Source organism: Helianthus annuus, chromosome 1 (genome assembly GCF_002127325.2).
Source record: "Helianthus annuus cultivar XRQ/B chromosome 1, HanXRQr2.0-SUNRISE, whole genome shotgun sequence".
Lineage (NCBI taxonomy): Eukaryota > Viridiplantae > Streptophyta > Magnoliopsida > Asterales > Asteraceae > Helianthus > Helianthus annuus.
Window position 1 is genome coordinate 74811799 of NC_035433.2, and position 16503 is coordinate 74828301.

Genomic DNA, 16503 nt, shown 5'->3' on the forward strand with positions numbered 1-16503 from the left:
AGACATGGGTTCATGTCTGTTTGAAGCAGAGGTCTCGCAGACCTTTTTTAATGAAAGGTCTGCGAGAAAACAAACAAGCTGCAGACCCTTATGTCTGCGCGTGGTCTGCGCGGCGCAGACATAAGAGGTTCTGAAGTGCTTCTAGCAAAAAACAAACAGCACCTTAATGAAATGATGTTTTGAATATATTTCAAAAAGTATAACCCGTAGGGTGACTTTCTAAATATGTTTGTAACAACGTTTGACGTGTTTTTATTTATTATATAAATTTTAGCTTGATGTTCTTTTGTTTTACATGACCCGACCCAACCCGATATGAACCGAATTTTTTATATATCTCGGGGCCTAAAATTTTAAAAAATATTCCGCACCCCCATAGAAAAATTTCTAGGTCCGCCACTGACCGGGGGGGAGTATTTTTCAATATTAGACCAAGGGTTTGTGTTTAGTCCGTCTCTTTTTGCGATTGTTCAAGACGAGTTGTCAAAGTCGATTCAGGGGGCATTTTCGCGGTGTATATTTTTTTGCACATCATCATGTTTTAATTGCAGAGACAAAACAAAACCTGAATGCGAGGTTAGAGGAATGACCAGCGACTTTGGAGGGCAATGATCTAAGGATTATTCACCCTAAGACTAAATACATTTACTGTGATTTTAGTGGTGCAAATGAATTATAGAATAACGATTGGTCTGGTCTTTGGCAAAATCATGCATTTATTTGGTCCAATACAACTTCTTTGGTTAGGTCTTTGTCAGGGCACACATTTGATGGAAACTAAGAGTGGCTATTACCTTTATACTAGTCTGAACGAACAGGTGTTCTTTTGACGCTTGTATTTTACTTTCTACAGTTCTCCTCCACCTTACTTCAGAGAAAACATGCTTCATCACTAACTTGTCATCCGCCGAAAGTCGGACGCCTCTTAGGGATTCAAAAGAAAGGATTGCAAGTTCAAATGAAAAGGTAGAATGCGATATCCAAGTCATGTTTTTTTTAACGCCTAACTCAACCACTTGGGGAGGAATACCATTATGTACAAACATTGAAACCGCTAGCCTACAAACCCTCGGGTATTTGCATGCAATTCACATTATTAATAAAAAAAGGTTCCAATATACATGGTTTGCACATATAGATACAAATGTATGCATGTGTGCATTTTCTAAAAAAATATTACGACATGCATATGTGTATGTAATAAAAAGTTATATGATGCATATGTGTATGTAACAAAAAAATATATGATACACATGTGTTGGTAAAAGAAATGCAACGAGGTACCTTGTGTAATTTTGAAGTGCTTTGTTTCCATCAAATAATGCAATGTGCAAAAACACATTAGTTTTAAAACATGTCCCTCAATTGGTTTATCTCTCAAATTTATGGCCGTTGATAGTCAGTGGTTTCTTTTTTCAAGTGACTTGATGCATGGTGTACTTTGGATTTCAAGTGGCTTTTTGCTTAGGTATCTGCTTCGTCGAATTGCATAACTTGTACACAAGCCTCGTCTAAGCATCTACATAGATGAAGATTCGTGAATTTATAATCAAGACGTAAGACCCAAAATTTTGAATGTGCGACAAAAATAATGTATACAAAATACGCTTACATGTATGTATTTATATGAAACCAACTACTATAACAAATGTAAATGTCAAAAATCCAACAATGTATACAAACTACACATCTCCATTTCATGTAAGTTATAAAGTAAATTACCAAAGAATAAGACATATAATGTGTGATTTCAAATACCAACTACTAATTAGAATCTACACATATGTATATCTCAAAATGTATGTAGCATTAACATACAACTCACAAGAATATTCACTCAATTGTCCATATGCCTCATGTTTACATATATATATGGGTTATACTTATAGAAAGAACAAATACTAATTGTGTTGTGGTGCATAGGATGCTAAGTTAGATAACCTATAAGGCTGTAATAAATTTATAATAGTTTACAGAAGTTGAAACATAATTCACCCTATCCTTGGTTGTAGGATGTAATTTTTAGAACAAATAAAACAACACTGATCAATTATCATCCATAAATATTCCAAATGCAACTAGTAAAGATAACCCAAATGCAAGAAACTTATATAGATTGTTTTTTTTATGTGCTACATTCAAAAGTGTGCATGTCCAATGCAAACCACTAATACACCAAAATCTACAAGATTGCAATTTGCAAGTTGCTTTTGCAATAGTTTATTTACTCGTTAATATTGATTTACTAGATTTTCTGCGTATTTAACATCTAGCACCAGTGGTCTAGTGGTAGAATAGTACCCTGCCACGGTACAGACCCGGGTTCGATTCCCGGCTGGTGCATCATTTTGCAATGAAGAGTCAACGCTCATTGTGATGTTGGGTCATCACCGCTGTTCGATATTTCGAATTATCTAGCGTTTCTGAGCAATCTTTTTTTAACCTTTTTCCCCTTAGAAAAATGTATACGCAATCTACCATAAATCGCCGGCTGACACAAACAACTACTTCCGTTTAGAATCTGTCTGTTACCCAAAACTCCCAGCTGATTTTTTTTCTAATGAAATTGGTGTTCTAAAAAAGAATTTGTTATTTTGTACTTTAACATGTTCTGTTGACATTAATCAACCCTACATCCACGACTTGATCGCTACATCTGTTCTAGCCCCGATTGCTATTGTGGTTGGTGTGTTGGTTCAGTTCTGTTTACTCATGAAGGAAAACATTAAAACATACCTGTTATAGCAGACAGTGCGTTGGAGAATCCAGTAATGGAGTTCGACATGCTTGTCATCGTGATCTGGTTCCTCCTTAGGATGCTGACTAATGATGGGGACTTAGAAAACCGAAAAGGGATATCGGTTAGGAGAGGAGGTCGTTCGTGATGATGTTATGGCTAATGGGGTGTGTGTAATTGTGTAACTGAGTAACCCCTTAACCTCCATATAATTCTCCTTATATAAGCACCCAGAAGGAAACCTAATTAGTTAATAAGGGTAATATGGTCCCTCAACAATTACCAACTAATTATTTAATAGGTTCTAATATATTTTGATCTCTATAATGTAAATGATTATGATGGCTATAGATTAAATATTAATACGTAACATATTTAATCTTACATTCTCCCACTTAGCCGAGTAATCATTTACTATGAGTATTAGATAAGCCTGATCAGGAGTTAACACTCATTTTAGCCTTAAACAAGTACTATAGCAGAAAAATACAGCCGTTGAATCATTATGCGACTCAGGACCCACATTAATCATACTATAGCCTTAATTTAAAACCTAATCGTCATGATCAAAATACGCGTAAGCCCTTTGTTTGATTTGTAACTTTATTTGTCTATATGCCATTATACCGGTTGAACATATTCTAATAGACATACAAAATCAAACTGAGGAAATTTCATTAATCATAAACATAAGCTAGTACAATATGCTCAAATAAGGTCTTTACTAAATCCCATATTCCGAACATGTTCTTCGTAAACCTTAGGAGGGAGACCTTTAGTCATTGGATCCGCAAGCATATCCTTAGTACTAATATACTCGATACATAGATTATTTTCCTCAACACGTTCACGTACAAATAGATATTTTGTATCGAGATATAAACCAGCTCCAGTCGAACTGTTACTGTTCGAGAAACTAACGGCAACTGAATTATCACAGTAAAGCTTCAATGGTCTAGAAATGGAATTAACAATTTTGAGTCCAGTGACCATATTTCTAAGCAACATTCCTTGACAGGTTGCGTTATAAACAGCAATGTACTCTGCCATCATTGTGGAAGTTGTGATCAACTGTTGTTTATGACTCTTCCAAGAGATAGGGTCGCCTGCTAACATGAAGATATAGCCCGAAGTGGATTTCTTGTCATCTTTGCATTTGGCAAAGTCAGAATCAGAATAGCCCACCACTTCTAAATGATCACTTCTTCTATAAGTCAGTTTATAGTCTTTCGTCCCTTGCAGATATCGAAGTACCTTCTTAGCTGCTTTCCAGTGATCTAAGCCAGGATTAGTCTGATAACGGCCTAGCATTCCAGCAATTTAAGCGATATCTGGACGAGTACAGACTTGAGCATACATCAAGCTCCCAACTACTGACGCGTAAGGTATCTGGCTCATTTGCTCCTTCTCAACCTCTGTTGTCAGACACTGGAATGAACCGAAAACATCTCCCTTAACTACTGGAGCGACGGAGGGTTTGCACTGTTGCATGTTGTAACGTGTAAGGACACGATCTATGTAAGCCCTTTGGGACAATCCTAAGATCCCTTTGTTTCTATCTCGGTGAATTTCGATACCAATGACGTAAGAAGCATCTCCGAGATCCTTCATGTCGAAGTTATGCGAAAGTAATCGCTTCGACTCATGCAACATGTCTAAACTATTACTTGCCAATAGAATATCATCTACGTAAAGGACAAGTATAGTAAAGTTACTCCCACTCATCTTGAGGTAGGTGCATTGATCCACTTGATTCTTCATAAAACCTTGCCTCTTCATGACTTCATCAAACTTGAGGTACCACTGACGTGATGCTTGTTTTAACCCGTAAATGGATTTCTTCAACTTACAGACTAGATGCTCCTGACCCTCAGGTTTAAAGCCTTCAGGTTGTTTCATGTAAACATCTTCGTCCAAATCTCCGTTAAGGAAAGCGGTTTTAACGTCCATCTGATGCAGCTCTAAATCGAAATGAGCTACTAGGGCCATGACGATCCTTAATGAATCTTTACGAGAGACAGGTGAAAACGTCTCTTGATAATCAATTCCCTCTTTCTGAGTGTAGCCCTTTGCAACCAATCTCGCTTTGTAGCGTTCAACGTTCCCATTCGGATCCTGTTTTGTTTTGAACACCCATTTGCATCCTACGGGTTTGACTCCGTTGGGTAATTCTACCAAATCCCAAACGTCATTTTTCTTCATGGATTCAAGCTCATCAATCATCGCTTTATTCCATTCAGAAGACTGATCACTGCTAATGGCTTCATTGTAAGAGATAGGATCATTGAGCTTTCCGAGATCCATTTCAGTCAGGTAGGTAACGTAATCATCCCAATTAGTAGCCCGTCTCTGCCTAGATGACCCCCTGAGTTGATTTTCGGGTTCAGCGTTGTCTTGGTTTTGAGCGTTTGATGTGCCTTCATCATGAGGTATAATGGGTTCTGATTGTGGAGGTGAATTTGGAGTTGGTGCAGTAGCTTCAGGTGCAGTAATTGCATTGGGTACAAGAGGAGTAATCGGAGTAATGGTAAGCGACGAGTCTCTCCCCCCCCCCCCCCCCCCGTGTCTTGTACTTCTTGCAATTCTTCGTAAGGGTTGGTACTGCTCCCACTGACCTTGAAATCCTCCAGGAACGCGGCACGCTTGGTTTCAACAATACGGGTGACATGGGAAGGACAATAGAAACGATAACCCTTAGAGTTCTCAGGATACCCGATAAAGAAACAGGTAACTGTTTTAGGGTCAAGTTTCCTTAGGAAAGGATTGTAAAGTTTTGCTTCAGCAATGCAGCCCCATACTTTCATATATTTAAGACTCGGTTTCCTTCCTGTCCAAAGTTCATAAGGAGTTTTAGGGATAGACTTAGAAGGAACTCTATTGAGTATATGAACAGCTGCTTTTAACGCTTCAGTCCAGAGGAATAATGGTAAATTAGTGTTGGCTAACATACTGCGCACCATGTTCATAAGGGTACGGTTTCTTCTTTCAGCGACTCCGTTCTGCTGAGGTGTACCAGGCATGGTGTATTGGTTCACAATCCCCTGGCCCTTACAAAACTCATAAAATGGACCAGGAGCTTGACCCACATTAGTATGTCTTCCATAATATTCACCGCCTCTATCTGATCTCACAACTTTAATCTGACGATCTAATTGCTTTTCAACTTCAGCCTTATAATCTTTAAATGTTGTAAGAGATTCAGATTTCTCCTTAATAAGATACAAGTACATGTAACGAGAATAATCATCAATAAAAGTGATAAATGAAGTATGTCCTGTTATGCCAGCGATTTGGTAGGGACCACTAATGTCAGTGTGAATGAGTTCTAATAAATTAGAACTCCTAGTGGCACCTTTCTTATTCGCTAATGTCATTTTACCTTTAAGACATTTGACACATGTCCCAAAATCAGAGAAATCGAGAGGAGGTAAGACTTCATCCTTTACGAGACGATTTAATCGTTATTTTGAAATGTGGCCTAAACGCTGATGCCACAACATGGATGAAGTCTCTGAGTCTCGTTTCTCTTCCATCTTTGTGAGTGATTCATTAATGTTATATGACAACAAAGATTTGGAAAAGTTATCTTCCAGTTCTAGTCTATAGAGACCACCATCCAGAACACCAGTACCATAAAGAACAGAATCATAGAGGATAGAGAGTTTGCGATGACCATGGGAAACAATAAAACCGTCCATGTCTAACTTTGGTCCTGATACAAGGTTCCGAGTTACCTCAGGAACATATAAGGTATCATAAAGTTTAATACATAAACCAGTTTTCATAACTAATTGTAATGTTCCAATGGCCTTCACTTCTAATTCTCGATCATCCCCAACCTTAAGCATTCTTTGGTTTCTTTCCAGCTTCCGGATTGAAAGGAATCCCTGAGTAGAATTGGTAACATGAACCATAGAACCAGAATCAAACCACCAAGAATTAGCAGGAACACTTAAATTATAGGACTCAAGTATCATAAAATAATCGTTACCTTTCTTAGCCAGCCACTCCTTAAAGTCAGGGCATTCTTCTGCATGTGTCCTGTCTTTTTACAGAACTTGCAGCGGATACTGCCTAAGGAGTTCTTAGAGCTGGAAGGTGTACTTGTATTATGATTAGGATTAGGCCTTTGGACTTTTGAAGCATCCTTCCTCTGATAATTGTTCTTCCTTTTCTTAGAATTGGAGGTAGTGAAGTTTGCAACATCAGTATGGCGATCCATCCTCATACGCTCTTACTCCTGTACGCACATAGCGACCAGTTCACTCATTGTCTACTTGTCCTTCTGAGTGTTGTAATTGATCTTGAATGCTTCAAAGGACGAAGGAACGAAGTAATGATGAAATGAACAAGGAAACCATCACTGATTTCCATTTCCAGCCCCTTCAGCTTATTGGCCATGTCATTCATCATCATGATGTGCTCGCGAATGCCGCTCCTCCCATCATACTTAGTTGTCACCAGCTTGAGAATAAGGGTACTAGCGTGTGCTTTAGACGTCCCCTTGAACTGCGCCTCCACAGAAGCCAAGTAGGTTTTAGCATCTTCAGAATCAGGAATAGCTCCCCTGATAGCATTGCTTATGGACTGCTTCATAAACATGAGACACATGCGGTTACACCTAGTCCACTTTTCATGAAGTATCTGCTCAGCAGCAGTACTCTGAGTGGTAAGGTCCGCTGGCTTATTCTCCCTAAGAGCGTAATCAAAATCCAGCAGCCCAAGCGTAAGCATGAGAGCATCCTTCCATGCAGCAAAGTTATCACCCGTCAAAGATGGAATCCCCTGATTTGGTGCTGATAGTGGAAATAAGATGAGCAAGTTATGATACTAAGGAAAAAGTCCTAATTTGATCTAAGGGCACGTTAAACTAAGGCAGGCATAAATAATGACCATTTTACATTATGAAGTTGTGATAATGTCTATTACTAACATCAAAATAATAGACTTAGTTAAAAATTCTACTTAAACGAAGACAAAACAGCTTTGGCCAGAAGTGTAATCATTTAAGCATATGTGCAAAGTGGTTGTAACAAATCAGCTTTGGCCAGAAATTGAAACAATCACTTTAGTTATGCACTTGTTAAGTATGCCATCTATGAAAGAATTAAATCAGCTTTGGCCAGATATTAAAACCTTCATGCTTATGATGCACACTTAACATAGCTTTCGTAATACTTGAATGATAAGTAGATGTATCAAGTCAGCTTTGGCCAGAAATGATACATCAGAAGCTCATTCAAGTTAAGCTATTTTGGTTTTGCAAAACATTACATTATCTGATTCTGATTATTTAACTAAATAATTACAAAACCAATTATTTAATAGCAAACTACCCGTTAGCGCGGATCGAACTAATGAGGTTTCGAGTCAGGTCTCGACTGAGTTATGAGATCTCGAGTCATGATGAGATCTTGATGTGCTAAAAGTGGTCAAATAAATATAAACTAAATTAACCCTAAATTAGACACCTAATTTTAAATTTGTAAAACTAAGACTCTCTAAACCTAGACCACACAACCGGCAAGTGTACCGATCAATGTAGTATAGCCTAAGTAAGTCCGAGTATCGAACCCACGAGACTCTCTAATTACGTTGACTAGACTCGACTAACCTAACTGACCTAACTGAATTACTTGTTTTTATTGTTTTGGGGGGTTTTCTAACAATCCTAAAATTGCAATTAAATTAAACTAATTAACTAGACTAACTAGACGCGAATTTGGACAAAGATTGAGACCAGAGATGACGAATAACTACCTAGGTTAGAATCCTATTTAACTAGGAATGGATTTCTATTCGAAACTATAGTGGTATGGAACCGGGATCTTTATGTGCTAAACCCTAAGAAATCCCTCCTAAGACCTCCCGACCCTTCTCAGGAAGAAACCTGTGAGACTCTACAGGGCTGTTATGACTACCGCTTGGTTAGACTTCCTCTCAGTCCTCTAACTTCTTTAAAAGTGCCTTAATCCGACAATCTACCTCTCAGCGCGAAAGTCTAAGGCAACTATGGATTTTAATTTAGTTTAATAGACACGAATAAGATTAGGGAACTAAGACCGATTTCTCTCAAAACCTAATCCTAGCTATATATCAAACCGAGACCTATTAATAACCTCGAGCCTCTCAGCGACAAGATTAGCAGAATATCAAGTTCTAAATATATTTTATTTATCGTTTCTAAGGTTATTGGCCAATTCACCCAAAGACTACCCGAACCCGCAAAGACTCGAACAATCAACACAAACCTATCCTATGAAAGACATTCACCAAGGTTCATGTGAAACGAATAAACAATCAATAATCAAAACTAGATACGCATACGCACTAAGTTAAAGATTCCAAAGTTCTTTACTTTTTAAGAAAAACCCATACACACGATAATAAACAAAAAGAAATCCAAACTTTATCAAATATTCATCTTAACCTAGGTAGTTTGAAAAGTCTAGCCAAGAACCATAGCCAAGAACAAGAAACAAGTCTCAAATAAATAACAAATCATAGTATCAAGTTGAAAGAAACACAAAGTCTTTAAAACTGAATACTAATAAATTGCAAACCCAGACTTAAATCTTGACCGCGGCTTGAACCATCGCCAATCTTCTCCTTGTCTTTAAAATTCGTCCCTCTGATCATGTAAAAACTCCTCCCCCAGTTGCCGTCTATCTCTCAATGTCTCCATTAGGTTTTATTATAAATATCTTCATATGTTGAACAACAGAATTCACATGGGCCTAATCCCATAATTTACTACTACATGCTTGGACTTTTTTTTAATTCTCACGTTGCTTTAGGGATTTTCATATTATAATATCAAATAACTTAATGTTTTAAAGGCCCACAATCACTGATTTTCACGTAAACATGGGCTGAACTTCTAGTCTTTGGCGGCCCCCTGTTCCTTTGTAAATATCTTCGTCGAACACCAAAAGCAATATATATAGATAGCGGGCTCGGTCCAATCATAGAAAATAGCTGCAAATTTAATTCAGTCACTGGCGTCTCACTCTGCCCAACTGGCTGGTTATTTCCTTTTTACTCGTTTTTGCTCCATTTGCACCAGGACCTAGCAAAACACAATATAATATAATATAATACTAAAACTAAATCAAAGCAAATAAAAACTGTACACAAATTATACAATCTACACGGGACAAATATGTGTATTTTACCCCACATCAAATATCCCCACACTTAACCTTTTTTCGTCCCCGAAAAAGAATTATGCAACGGAATCATAGATAAATAATCATTTGGGTCAAAAGCATATGTATATTTTATTAAAACCAAAGCTTGCGTTAGCCGCGATTGCGAATATACTTGTCCCTTTAAACCTAAGTCCGGCCTCAAGCCCTTATCATGTGAATTTAATTTAAGTGCGGTCGGCCTACCTAGGGTCTCACACTAGAATCTACGGTTCACCTACTCCTGCCTCAAGCTTATAGAACTAAGGGAACGATCACTGGACCAATTCCCAACCGTCTTATATCAAAACCAAGAGAGTTTACAATCAGATTTTCATTTTTTTTTCCATTTTTTTTATTTTTGCTTTTCTTTTTTTTTTCTTTCATGAGCGTAGACGATGCTTTCCCTAACCAAGAGGCAATCCGACTGTAGAGTCGCTATCCCCAGCCCAGATTACTTAAGCTTCGGTACTTTTTTTTTCTTTTCTTTGCACGGTCGATTTCACACACCCTAGCGGTAATCCGGCTGTAGAGTCGCTATCCCCAGCCCAGACTACATAGGAATGCACTACTTTTATTTAGTTTCTAGCTCACTTTTTATTTTATTTTTTCTTCATGACCACAAACTCTAACGGTTTTAACTTATAATGGTGCCCCTTATACTATTATTGGCAGTTTCAATTTCCCATATCTCCCAGGCGAAAACCCACTAGTAAACCGACAATTAAAGTATATTAGCTCAAAGGGACTTAAAACCAAACCCGGGCCTATCCACATATCCCTAACTAGACGCAAGCTCGATTTATTTTATTCTCTTATTATTATTATTTGAACCCAAATAAAAATTCATCTTTTCTATCATTTTCCGTATTAATTTGCAAACTCCTTTACTCGAAAGACATTTTCTGATTTTTCGTTTTTTTTGGATTTTTGAAATTTTTTATTTTTCAAGACTCTGCTAACTAGACACACTAGACACTAAACGATAGTTTCCCATCCCCACACTTAAACTCTACATTGCCCTCAATGTAGGATGGAAACCGACTCAAAAGACTAAAAATAAATAAGAAATAAAAAAATGGGCAAATCGGAAAGGACTTAGCTGGTTAAAAAAACGCGTAAGCTCCAAAGTCTCTCGACCAATCCAGCTCGATCGTATAGCATTTCGGTCGCGATCGGCTTTGACACTGACTAGTATACTTGGGTAAATTCCTTGAAATTTGAAAAGCAGCTCCAAAATCACCCGAATGGAGATTGCGGACGGGTGGTACATATTCAAACCTGCATAAACAAAAACAAGCAAAAACCAAAGCAATACCGACTCTAAAAAAACGACTAAAAACTACTAAATAAGACTCAATATACAAAAACTACTAACTACCGAAAATACACCAAATATATAAATTTTACGAACTCTACAAGAAACCTCCCCACACTTGAACTTAATCAGGAGGTTTCTCCTTGATCTGGACCCTATCTAACCCGTTTAATTCCACCCGGTCCTCAAAAATAGTTAAAAATTTACTGGTGGAATAATAAAATATTTTGAAAATTCTTAACGGGTCAGACCACCAAAATTTATACTTACCTGGAAGGAACCAAATGCGCAACATGTAAAGCGAATATTGATCGTGCGCCAACGGCTCCTTCTTGTACCAGCCTTCAATCTTCTTCCGTTTTCCATCTTTTCTTTTTCTTTTCTTTGCCTTCTCCCGTGGTTTCGATTTTTTAGTCGCATTCGTTATCAGTACCACGGGCCAGCTATGGTGTTCTTCATCTTCCACCATTCCCTCTACTTCATTGGGAAGATCCCCACACTTAATTTCTACGTGCGGTGTGGGTTCACTTATTTTCTCGGGTTTACCTTCTAGTAGGGCTTCTAAATTTGCTAAATCACCTAATGGATCAAATTCCCGTACTTGTTCAGATTCTGATAAACCTTCTAACTCCCCTAAAAACTCATCTTCCCAACTTAACATTTTTTTCTCTACCTCAACTTCTACCTCATTATCAAACAGACTTCCTAAGGAATCTCCTAAATCTAATTCCTCGTCAACATCTACCCCCTTAACCAATGATTCCTGGTAGACTTGCCACTCATCTACTTCTTCCACACTCTCTCTCAATATCCCGCAATTAGCCATTTGCATCATAATCTCCTCTTCTTCACAGCCAAAATCAATGATGCCCTTCTTCTCTGTTTCTTCTACTTCTTCTAATTCCCTAGACACTTCTTCTATTGAGCATCGAATGTCTGAGAGTATAGACTGGTGATTTTGAAGCAGGACTTCATGTTCTTGAATCATTTTCTGAGTAGTCTCATCTGTAGCTACCAGTTGAACTAACAACCCCGTTATCCTATCCAGCTGGTCCTGCTCATATACTTCAGAATTTTGCTATTGGGGCTGGTGATACGGTTCCTCATACTGGTACGTGGAATACCCCTGTGAAAAATATGACTGCGGCTGCACATAGGGGTTAGCATAACAACGTATGGAGTACCTCGGGAAATATGGACAAAATATAGAGATGTGAGGTATACCACAATTTTGACACATAACTGACACTAAGACTCAAGAAAAAGAAAAGACACGGACAATTAGACACCTACGACTCAATATACAAAATATACAAGTAGCACAGATATGTCAGATAAGATCAGTCAAAGAAATTAACGCAATCACCAAGAGTCCCCGGCAACGGCGCCAAAAACTTGATGTGCTAAAAGTGGTCAAATAAATATAAACTAAATTAACCCTAAATTAGACACCTAATTTTAAATTTGTAAAACTAAGACTCTCTAAACCTAGACCACACAACCGGCAAGTGTACCGATCAATGTAGTATAGCCTAAGTAAGTCCGAGTATCGAACCCACGAGACTCTCTAATTACGTTGACTAGACTCGACTAACCTAACTGACCTAACTGAATTACTTGTTTTTATTGTTTTGGGGGGTTTTCTGACAATCCTAAAATTGCAATTAAATTAAACTAATTAACTAGACTAACTAAACGCGAATTTGGACAAAGATTGAGACCAGAGATGACGAATAACTACCTAGGTTAGAATCCTATTTAACTAGGAATGGATTTCTATTCGAAACTATAGTGGTATGGAACCGGGATCTTTATGTGCTAAACCCTAAGAAATCCCTCCTAAGACCTCCCGACCCTTCTCAGGAAGAAACCTGTGAGACTCTACAGGGCTGTTATGACTACCTCTTGGTTAGACTTCCTCTCAGTCCTCTAACTTCTTTAAAAGTGCCTTAATCCGACAATCTACCTCTCTGCGCGAAAGTCTAAGGCAACTATGGATTTTAATTTAGTTTAATAGACACGAATAAGATTAGGGAACTAAGACCGATTTCTCTCAAAACCTAATCCTAGCTATATATCAAACCGAGACCTATTAATAACCTCGAGCCTCTCAGCGACAAGATTAGCAGAATATCAAGTTCTAAATATATTTTATTTATCGTTTCTAAGGTTATTGGCCAATTCACCCAAAGACTACCCGAACCCGCAAAGACTCGAACAATCAACACAAACCTATCATATGAAAGACATTCACCAAGGTTCATGTGAAACGAATAAACAATCAATAATCAAAACTAGATACGCATACGCACTAAGTTAAAGATTCCAAAGTTCTTTACTTTTTAAGAAAAACCCATACACACGATAATAAACAAAAAGAAATCCAAACTTTATCAAATATTCATTTTAACCTAGGTAGTTTGAAAAGTCTAGCCAAGAACCATAGCCAAGAACAAGAAACAAGTCTCAAATAAATAACAAATCATAGTATCAAGTTGAAAGAAACACAAAGTCTTTAAAACTGAATACTAATAAATTGCAAACCCAGACTTAAATCTTGACCGCGGCTTGAACCATCGCCAATCTTCTCCTTGTCTTTAAAATTCGTCCCTCTGACCATGTAAAAACTCCTCCCCCAGTTGCCGTCTATCTCTCAATGTCTCCATTAGGTTTTATTATAAATATCTTCATATGTTGAACAACAGAATTCACATGGGCCTAATCCCATAATTTACTACTACATGCTTGGACTTTTTTTTAATTCTCACGTTGCTTTAGGGATTTTCATATTATAATATCAAATAACTTAATGTTTTAAAGGCCCACAATCACTGATTTTCACGTAAACATGGGCTGAACTTCTAGTCTTTGGCGGCCCCCTGTTCCTTTGTAAATATCTTCGTCGAACACCAAAAGCAATATATATAGATAGCGGGCTCGGTCCAATCATAGAAAATAGCTGCAAATTTAATTCAGTCACTGGCGTCTCACTCTGCCCAACTGGCTGGTTATTTCCTTTTTACTCGTTTTTGCTCCATTTGCACCAGGACCTAGCAAAACACAATATAATATAATATAATACTAAAACTAAATCAAAGCAAATAAAAACTGTACACAAATTATACAATCTACACGGGACAAATATGTGTATTTTACCCCACATCAAATATCCCCACACTTAACCTTTTTTCGTCCCCGAAAAAGAATTATGCAACGGAATCATAGATAAATAATCATTTGGGTCAAAAGCATATGTATATTTTATTAAAACCAAAGCTTGCGTTAGCCGCGATTGCGAATATACTTGTCCCTTTAAACCTAAGTCCGGCCTCAAGCCCTTATCATGTGAATTTAATTTAAGTGCGGTCGGCCTACCTAGGGTCTCACACTAGAATCTACGGTTCACCTACTCCTGCCTCAAGCTTATAGAACTAAGGGAACGATCACTGGACCAATTCCCAACCGTCTTATATCAAAACCAAGAGAGTTTACAATCAGATTTTCATTTTTTTTTCCATTTTTTTTATTTTTGCTTTTCTTTTTTTTTTCTTTCATGAGCGTAGACGATGCTTTCCCTAACCAAGAGGCAATCCGGCTGTAGAGTCGCTATCCCCAGCCCAGATTACTTAAGCTTCGGTACTTTTTTTTTCTTTTCTTTGCACGGTCGATTTCACACACCCTAGCGGTAATCCGGCTGTAGAGTCGCTATCCCCAGCCCAGACTACATAGGAATGCACTACTTTTATTTAGTTTCTAGCTCACTTTTTATTTTATTTTTTCTTCATGACCACAAACTCTAACGGTTTTAAATTATAATGGTGCCCCTTATACTATTATTGGCAGTTTCAATTTCCCATATCTCCCAGGCGAAAACCCACTAGTAAACCGACAATTAAGGTATATTAGCTCAAAGGGACTTAAAACCAAACCCGGGCCTATCCACATATCCCTAACTAGACGCAAGCTCGATTTATTTTATTCTCTTATTATTATTATTTGAACCCAAATAAAAATTCATCTTTTCTATCATTTTCCGTATTAATTTGCAAACTCCTTTACTCGAAAGACATTTTCTGATTTTTCATTTTTTTTTGGATTTTTGAATTTTTTTATTTTTCAAGACTCTGCTAACTAGACACACTAGACACTAAACGATAGTTTCCCATCCCCACACTTAAACTCTACATTGCCCTCAATGTAGGATGGAAACCGACTCAAAAGACTAAAAATAAATAAGAAATAAAAAAATGGGCAAATCGGAAAGGACTTAGCTGGTTAAAAAAACGCGTAAGCTCCAAAGTCTCTCGACCAATCCAGCTCGATCGTATAGCATTTCGGTCGCGATCGGCTTTGACACTGACTAGTATACTTGGGTAAATTCCTTGAAATTTGAAAAGCAGCTCCAAAATCACCCGAATGGAGATTGCGGACGGGTGGTACATATTCAAACCTGCATAAACAAAAACAAGCAAAAACCAAAGCAATACCGACTCTAAAAAAACGACAAAAAACTACTAAATAAGACTCAATATACAAAAACTACTAACTACCGAAAATACACCAAATATATAAATTTTACGAACTCTACAAGAAACCTCCCCACACTTGAACTTAATCAGGAGGTTTCTCCTTGATCTGGACCCTATCTAACCCGTTTAATTCCACCCGGTCCTCAAAAATAGTTAAAAATTTACTTGTGGAATCATAAAATATTTTGAAAATTCTTAACGGGTCAGACCACCAAAATTTATACTTACCTGGAATGAACCAAATGCGCAACATGTAAAGCGAATATTGATCGTGCGCCAACGGCTCCTTCTTGTACCAGCCTTCAATCCTCTTCCGTTTTCCATCTTTTCTTTTTCTTTTCTTTGCCTTCTCCCGTGGTTTCGATTTTTTAGTCGCATTCGTTATCAGTACCACGGGCCAGCTATGGTGTTCTTCATCTTCCACCATTCCCTCTACTTCATTGGGAAGATCCCCACACTTAATTTCTACGTGCGGTGTGGGTTCACTTATTTTCTCGGGTTTACCTTCTAGTAGGGCTTCTAAATTTGCTAAATCACCTAATGGATCAAATTCCCCTACTTGTTTAGATTCTGATAAACCTTCTAACTCCCCTAAAAACTCATCTTCCCAACTTAACATTTTTTTCTCTACCTCAACTTCTACCTCATTATCAAACAGACTTCCTAAGGAATCTCCTAAATCTAATTCCTCATCAACATCTACCCCCTTAACCAATGATTCCTGGTAGACTT

The 16503-nt window shown here is 37.7% G+C and overlaps 1 non-coding gene across 1 annotated transcript; it reads left to right on the top strand.

Annotated features, from left to right (window-relative positions):
* Positions 1–2272: 2272 nt before the first annotated feature.
* TRNAG-GCC lies at positions 2273–2343 on the top strand. Its single transcript has one exon. It is a non-coding gene; the product is annotated as a tRNA-Gly (tRNA).
* The last annotated feature ends 14160 nt before the right edge of the window (positions 2344–16503 follow it).